General features: G+C 38.8%; 1 protein-coding gene across 1 annotated transcript in view; it reads left to right on the top strand.

Moving 5' to 3' along the window:
• The window catches only part of SATB1 (SATB homeobox 1), a 94,669-nt gene that overhangs the window by 381 nt on the left and 85,588 nt on the right, over positions 1-8,700 (top strand). The gene's annotated exons all lie outside the window — the stretch shown is intronic.

Raw genomic sequence — 8,700 nt, 5'->3', positions numbered from 1 at the left:
CCCAGTCGGAGCCCCGAGGGGTGGGCTGGTCGAATGAGGGGAGCACCCGGGATGGGGGACTCGAAGATGCCATTCATTCTCTCTCAGGGTGTGGGCACACCAACACACCTGCCTGGCAGACCCTGGCAGAACAAACTCCTTCAGGTCAGCCGTGTGACCCCTTTGGAAGAGAAAGGGGGATTCAAAAAGGCCGAAGGGAGCACACGGGGAAAGGGAGTGCCTCTCCGTGCGCCCCGCAGCCAGGCTGGCGGAAAGGTGCCCGGCGGAGTCGGCTGGCGGGGTGGAAACGTTCCCCGGACGGATCGCCCATAAGCTCAGCATCCTTCCCGGGTCCCTCTCCGCCTTCCTCCGCCCCCCCGCCGGCGCGGCTGGATGGCAGCGGCCGCGGAGAGGGGCCTGGGAAGTTTGTGGCAACTTCTCCATCCCGGGAGCCACTCGGGCGCCAGGGCGCTCAAGTTCGAGCCCGGAGTTTGAAAGCCGCGGCACTCCTTGTTTGGAGCCCTGGCCGGCTGTTGTGAGGTGTGTCCCGAAGGGGTGCCTGGAGTGATTGCGGGTTTGGGATTGGGCTGGAGGCAGGAAGAGGTGCTGCCCCTCTTTGCAGGGACCGAGACATCACAGGTGCGGCCTCGGGGTCCGCACCGTGTCCCCCTCCTGCGGTCCCGACCCGAGAGTGGCAGCCTTCTCCGCGCGCGCCACTGGGGAGGCTGCCCAGGTGGCAGAGCGTGGGCTAGGGCAGCCACAACGAGAGGGACGAAGCAGGCAGGTGACAGGGCCGGGGAGCGACACGCGCGTACCAGGGATATGCACTGAGCAGGACTCTTGGGGTGACCCCCGAAGACGGATAGGGGCTTAGGGCTCTCGCTGGAGGTCCTGGCCTGGACCTCCGCGAGGTCTTGCAAATTTCACTTTCAAGTGTCAACCACAGGATCGCCTCTTAAAGTGTCCTGGTTGGCAACTTTGACCTCTGCGCCCTTCCTCAGCGAACTTTCTCGGCTGAGTTCCGGGTTTCCAGGCAGGTGTAAGACTTTTACCACACATGGTTGTAAAAGAGACAGGGGAAACAGAAAGACATCCTTTTTCAGGAGAGAAACCCCCTGCCCCGACTTCCTCCTGGGGATCCATGCTTGCATCCTTGGAGTCCAGGGGACGTGACTTTCCCAAGAGGACAGAGGCGGGAGTAAGAATGAATAAAACGCGACTCCTCCGTGTCAGGTTTAGTCCTTAAAAGTTCCTACAATTTACCGTGTTGTGCTGCTGACAGAGTAACTCATCCCGTTGAAACTTCAATGAAACTTACACCCTATCTAAAGTGGATTTTTCTGAGATGTCAGGAATGTAAGATTTATTTTACAGTCAAATATAGCTGCAAAAAGACTGCAGTTTAAGAGTGGAGAAAGCCAAGGTTGAGGTGTTTGCTCTAAAATCCTTTAATCTGCTGTGTGTTACTAGTGCTTTGATTTAGCAGCAGCCCTTTATTCCTATTGCATATTATTTTAGTAAAACAGTAGTACATTCATATACTGACTGCTCCAGTCTGCTGGCAAACATTAGCATTCAAGCTAACATTTTTGACAAATGTGCAGACAGGAATAGCATGAATAGGCATCTTAAATATTAACAACCTAAGCATCTGTTGTGAAACAAATTTAATATATTTACTCTGTTTTTCTCACATTGTTAGAAAAGGTTATAATAAGTGCATAATTTCAACTATAGTTAGCAGAAGTAACTGGCTGTATCTTTCACTACCTCTCCAAATGTTTAGCACAATCACCAGGCATAAATACTTTAATTAACTTGGTTAGGCACATTATTAAATACACTTTAGACCATGTGTATACAGTGTAAAATGTAACAGTAGCAAAATGTGTATCCTGTTTGTGCACATTTTGAATGACTATGCATTTTGTAAATATACCAAGCATGTTTATTCTTCATCTCCATTCCACACTTACTACTTCATATTTTCTCTAATGGAAACAATATCTTAAATGTAGAGTTGTTCAGTTATATGTAATTCATAATATGTAAACAGTAGCTATAAAGTACAAAGCATTGTTAAATTTGAGTGTGGCTACATGTAATAAGATTATACAAGAAAAATAAAAATCACTGCTTAATTTTGTATTCCTTTCTGAATAATGAATACAAATGATGGTGAAAAAAGGACAAGTAGGGATTTTCCTCCTGAAGTACTAGTGCCTTAAAATGTGTGTGGGGAGGGGGTGCGGGTTAAGGGGGAGAAGGGGAAGAAAAGACATAGAGAAAGAAGACCCAAAGAACTTCCAAAAGTCTGAATAGTTATTTCCAGAATCAATGCATTCCTCATTTTCCCACAAGCTGAAATATGTAATAAATAATAGTTCTTTGTATGAAAAAGTATTCGAAAGGAATGCCTTTTGTTCAGTTGTTGTAATAAATTAATATATTCTTTGGTTGATAACCTACAAAAGTAGTTCTTTTGTCTCCCAGCATCTTAAACAAGCCCAACAAAATGAATATTGGTTTCTTTCTGCAAAAGAAGTCTTTTGCCAGCTATATGAACCTGCGATTGAGTAAGATAGGATATGCTGAATGATGGTTAAGAAAGACTGCATTAAATTAGCAAAGACTGAAATATCTGGAGGAGATTTTCAATTTTTTCACATGACAGGTTGTGAATTGTAAATTAGGCCTAAAAGGTCAGGTGACAGGCACCTGTTCCTCATTATTGTAAAAATCTTTTGGTTACAAACACTATTAAGCTAAACACAACATGGATATACAGCAGGGACGCTATAAAGCACTCTAGTGGTTTTCATCTGCTCTGTAAATTTCCAAAAGGGCCATACATAGATATGCCCTTTACACAAACAAATTTTTTCGAAGATGTGTTGTATGGTTTTGGATGATTCTTATCTTAGTCCTTGGGATTGAAGTATATAAAATAAATACATATGACTGAATCAGTCTTCAGACTGTGTCTAGACATGTTGTAATCAAATGCAAAAATATTATTTTAAAGCCCCTCTTTTTTCTTTAAAATTGATAATCAGAATTTGTTCATTTTAAATAGACCTCTCCCCAAATTGCCTCTTATACTTTTTAGCTAAGATGAGCTCTCATTTTAAATGATGCCATGAAATATTTTGCTCAACCCTTGTGTATAAGGAGAAAATTAGTTGCTACATAGCATCATAACTTTGTGCTGTACAGAAAATAGAAAGAAAACCCCATTTTACAAGACTGCTGTTAGGAATGGTATCATCATTTGATCTTCAAACTTGCCATTTCTCCAGGAGAGCTCACTAATAGTTCTATTAGAATTAAGGAGTGTGATTTGATTTTTATGAAGGGTTTACCTTTAGATATTTCAGAGAACAGAATAAGCATGCATAGGGAATGGAGGACCTAAGTAGCACAAGGGTGGGAAATACTGAAGGTGCCAATTGCTTTTAATTAGCAAAGGAGAAGGATTTTGAGTAAATTTGGTAACTCAGATTATTAAATTCTATATTTAAATATGTTGTTAGTCTTTTTCTTGGTTTAGGATAGTTTCTGTGTATTATATTAAGTACTCATTTTTGGTATTTGTGATCAGATTACAGAACAGTCATTACTCTTGCTTTTCAAATTGATTTGGTTTTCAAACTCCAAAACTCTGGGATGATTTTAACAGATTGGTTTACATTTTGACAGAACAGAGTTAAGTTAATTAATAGATCAGGCACGAAAAATCATCCACTGCAGGGTGTATTTTCTGGTAAAATAAAAGTTATGTTTCAGCATTATGAGCATCAGGCTTCAGTAATCTGTTCCTCGTGTGGAATGAACACTTCCTACTTTAAGCTAGCAGGCACCTACTGTTTATTTACGCTGCATTAAACTGACAGCTCAGCAATCAGAGAAAAAATATTACTTACCTTCCTGAAGTAAATACCAGTTTATAGGTTAGTGCACGTATTTATATTCCTGCCACCACTAAATAACCGCTCTGTCTCCATTTTAATATCTACCTGTACTATAATCTAGGGCTTCAGATTCTTCCTGATTAGGGTAGGGGTCAAGAGGAGTTTTTCTTATCATTTCCCAAAGGCAAAATCTTTAATAAAGAGTAATTTCATCTACTCATTTCTGTCGTGTGAGAACCAGTTGAAAGAAGTGGTATGCTCTTTTACTTTACATACCTCAACTCTAACATCAAAACCCCAAAAGAATCTGCATGCCACTTAACATAGTCATCTTAGAGCAACCTCAGGATTCTGTCAAGTTTGTGTTTCTAAATTAACTTTCTACAAAGTTCCAAATAGATTAAACTATTTAATTACTTAGATAATAGCTTTGATAAGGCATTTTCCCTTCTAAGTTTTAGGTTAAATGTTTCAATTTTCAATGGAGATCTGAAACATGAATACAAAAATGGGGCCCATTAATTGATTAATTGTTGTTGGCTTTCCTGGGAAAATAGACAGCCTCCTTAGCTATCTTCTTGTTGAGCTGACAATCTTAAGATAAGGTAGATTTTTCAACTTTCATCTAATGCTACATGCATTTCTTGTTTTCTTTTTAATTAAAAGTCCTTTCTCTTTCAAGATCCATGGAAATGTCAAAATACTGTTAAAGTTGAATCCCAGAACTTGTGACTAACTTGATAAATGCTTATTCTCGCTTGCATTCTATAAGTAGCTCTTACACTCCCTCCTGTCTATATACAGTTGTCAATCTCTAATCACATATTGCATTGACAGAGCAGAATGTGGTCTTAATACAGCATATAAATCAAATCTATTAAACAAGGTTCTTCTCCTTTGCTATACCAAAGAAAAAGTGTCTACTATGGTAATTTATATATCATTTCTAAGTGCTGTTCTCAATGGTAAGTCTATTTAAACTTGATGTCTTCATAGAGTGTGATCAACACATTAACACACATTATTTAGTACTTTTGAACTTATGCCAATGGTACCTTTTGCTGTTTATTTTTTAAAGTCTTTTTTAAGATCAGATACTTCATTTCAGAGTAAATAGATACAGATTGTGTGTATATATATTCAGGGTGAGATTTAGTAGCATAGCATTTCTCCAGCATATTGGCCTATTTTTATTCTTATAAGTTATTCTGTATCACTTCCATAGTGGTGGTTGTGTGAGGGTTCATAATAGAAATCCTAATCATCTCTTTCAATGGACTTTTCAAGGATCTAATTCAGGTTATATGATCATGATCTAGTTATGAGAAATGCAAATTCGTTAACTGCTACCCCAGCATTTATGTCCCCAGATTCTCCTAAAATTTGTTCAGTCCAGTTATTTGACATTTGGTAGTGAAGTGCCTCGTAATCAAAAATAAAGAGTTGGTTCAGTTTTCAGTGGAGGAAAGATCTTGCTGGATAAAATATTTAACTGTATTGTACTCATCACTCATTCTAGAGCCTGCTTATGGTTGCACAAATTTTTTGAGTACCTCGGGGTACAGGTCCCCCAAATGAAGCTGAAAACGTTTGCAGAAACAGCAGATGTCAGGCTGCACCTGGTTGTGCCTTCACTAGAATATCTGTGGACCTACATTGGCACCCCCCTCCTTGGTACCCCTTCCCCCAGGTGTGCAGGAAATGGAGGGCATTGTACTGGGTAAAGTGGGTGGACTCTACCCAGAGCTATGACCTGATTTGTGACGCACCCTCGGAACTGCAGTAATGGTCTAGCAGCCTCACAGGCAACTGGTAACCACCTCATTTGGGGATGCTTCTGCATTGCTAGCAGTGCCAGAGAGAAGTTCGTCACTGTCACCTCATCAAAGACTAATTTTGAGAGCTTTCCTGTAGGGCTAGGTTTGGAGAGCAGCCTCTGATATTTTGGAGGGTAAGTGCCAGAAAAGTTCCTCTCAGTTCCATATGGAAAATAGGGGCTACGGCCACAGTCAGAGAGACAGCATTTAGTTTGTGATGGAGATGTCTGTGTTTGGATGTTGCTTTTTCTCAGATAGATTTGGGACCAGATGCCAACAAAAATTCTTCAGTGGGAATTCTACTTGGGGTGGTGAAATACGGTAGGTAGCTCCCAGGAGAAATTACTAGACCTTCTTTCCTTGAGATGTTTAAAGAAAAGGTAGTTAGTGATCTGTGTGAGGGGGAATTCTTTAGATGCAGTTTTCCAGGAAACCAGGCGTATAGGAGAGTTGATTGCTGGAGGTTCCTTTCTAGTCTAATTCATTGGTTTCTGATATGCTGCTGTTAAGAGCATGTAAATGACAGTTTGGCCTTTTAATGTTTATAATGTTAAGGACTTTAAGGTAAAAGGTTTTATGCTATAAATATTTTATTATAATAATTATTGTAAATAAAATAGAACCTTGTGTATGCAGATATCTTTTGAAATGGAGATAGTCTTGAATATAGCATATCCATAATTAGTAGTTTGAGGTTGAAGGCAATTGAGTTTTCCTGTTCCAGTGAACTAGACAATGGAAATAATTGGGGATTAACAAGAAGTCTTGTGGCTCTTGATATAGCAAGACGTTTTTTACCCATTCACTCATAAAAATATTTTATATAGAACTGATGAAATATATAGAATTGATAAAATAATCCCAGTGTTCCCGTTACATTTTCACCAACCCAAATGATACCTAGATGTCCTGTTTTAATGTTAGACATATCTTCAGACTATGGGAAAAAAGAATATCTTAATAACTAGGCTTTAAAAATATTTCCTAGAGGTGAGCTCTCTATTGGGTAGTTTAAGAGGACTCATAAACGGTTTAGAACATTATCTTAAAAGTTAAAAAAAATCACAGCCTTACTTTGAATGGAATCATTGTATTTTAATAATACTGTATGCCTATTAGTGTTATTAGAGTAGTAGACAGTTAATTACAGCTTTTACTGAGACATGTTAACTGTATATTAACAGTCATGTTAAGAAAGAATGATGTATACTCTTACATACAAGCCGCTGCTTGCTAGACTTTTAAAATATTCCTTTAAAATGTGTGGAGTCAGAGTTTCAGGCCAGAATCATCAAAATTTTGTCTACTAAAACAATGTAATTGTACAACTTTTCACTGGGGTATACAATTTTCTTCCTTTTTCTCCCCCTTCTTGTCATTAGTATTGGCTTTGATCACTTTGCCACTGGCATTAGAAATTGTTGCCCTTCAGCAGTTTTCGCATTCCCACATTGTATTTTGAGACATTACATTTTCTGGTTTTCTGATGATTTTAGCCAACATAAGCCATTAAAAGCTTCTGGAGTTGATTTAGCACTTCTAATACTTCTTTTTGTGGACTCATGTTAGCTACTGTTTCATTACCCAAGTTATATTTTCTTACAGTATTCTATAACCTGATATTTAAGACATATTTAAGCAGTTGATCACAGCACTTGTTCCAAGACTATTTCTTTTCCAAATCTCAAACCTGGGTTTTTACTTTATCTTCTGGCATGCCAGAACAATGGGTGCCTGGAACAAGAGGAGTTTAAAGCTGGACATAGTCTTACTCAGGCAGTTCTACCAGATTGGTTATTTGAATTTCCTTGGTTAATTTGGATACATAGACCTTGTAACCTTGTAATACAACACTGAAAAATGCTCTAGTATGCTTAATTAATGAATTTTTAGGTGCTGTTATTTATTTCTACAAGGTATTAAAGTACAAAAATTCAGTGTAAGTACAAGTTTGTGTTATATAAAATAGAAACTTCAACAGCTTTCTGTGCCTTGCTTAGAAAACACTCATTAGAGATTTGCTAAATTAGTAATAAAATAGTGAATTTAGCTTGTGCTGATAATGATTTAATGGGAGACTTTTCTCTCTAATTTTCTCTTTTTACTGGGGTTATCTGAACACTTAATCTACACATGCCCCTGTATTCTGGGTAATTGAATGTTTTTCTTCTCTAACTATGTGCCCTGTCATTTGTTGACAGTAACAGAGGGTCTGTTTTATCCTCTTGTCTGACCTCCAGGATTAGGTGAAGTAGCTCTGTTTAGGTTCTCGGTCCTTTGGTGTTTGATTGTGGTAACAAACTGTTATGGAGTCAACACAGAGCACTCCCCTGAGGACCTTGCTGTTAGACCATCATGCAATAATGGTCTTCCTGTTGTTCTGGGATCAAAATATTATGGACTAGTAGCCCAAGGCTGACTGACTACCTGTTCTTTCCTACAATAATGATATTTTTCAGGGTCCCATTGAATAAATATTGGCATGATTATTGCATAAAAAGTTTCTTTCCATTGTAGCTATGTACATTGTTTAAAAAGTGTTTTAAGATTTAGGGTACTTACCTTAATGAAGATTGCACTCCATTCCTTAAAATTGACACTAGAGTTGCAATCAGGTTGTGTTAGCTGCATCTGTAACATACTGAAAAGTACTGGGCATTCTGTGAAAGTCCTCTTAAAAAGGCACTAACTTTTTAATATTTATTTTCATTTTAAAATAAGTATGGGGCTATTTGCCAGACAAACCTATTTAGTTACACAAAGGAAAGTATTCCTTAAGTGGTACACTGCTGTGTGACCTATTACATTAGCATGCACATTCTGTCTCTTTAAAAACAGTCTCCTCTATTTGCCCTATTAATTGTTGATATGTTGCCATCCAGGAGACAAAAATTAGAGCTGTAATTAAATAATCATGTGATGCTCCTTAGTGCCAGTGAGAGCAAACTCATTTTTCCAGGCCCTGATGGTCACTGATTATTGTATTACTACTG

This window comes from Manis javanica, chromosome 15 (assembly GCF_040802235.1).
Source record: "Manis javanica isolate MJ-LG chromosome 15, MJ_LKY, whole genome shotgun sequence".
Classification (NCBI taxonomy): Eukaryota; Metazoa; Chordata; class Mammalia; order Pholidota; family Manidae; genus Manis; species Manis javanica.
The sequence above is the reverse complement of the archived record's forward strand: the minus strand, read 5'-3'. Positions and strand labels throughout refer to the sequence as shown.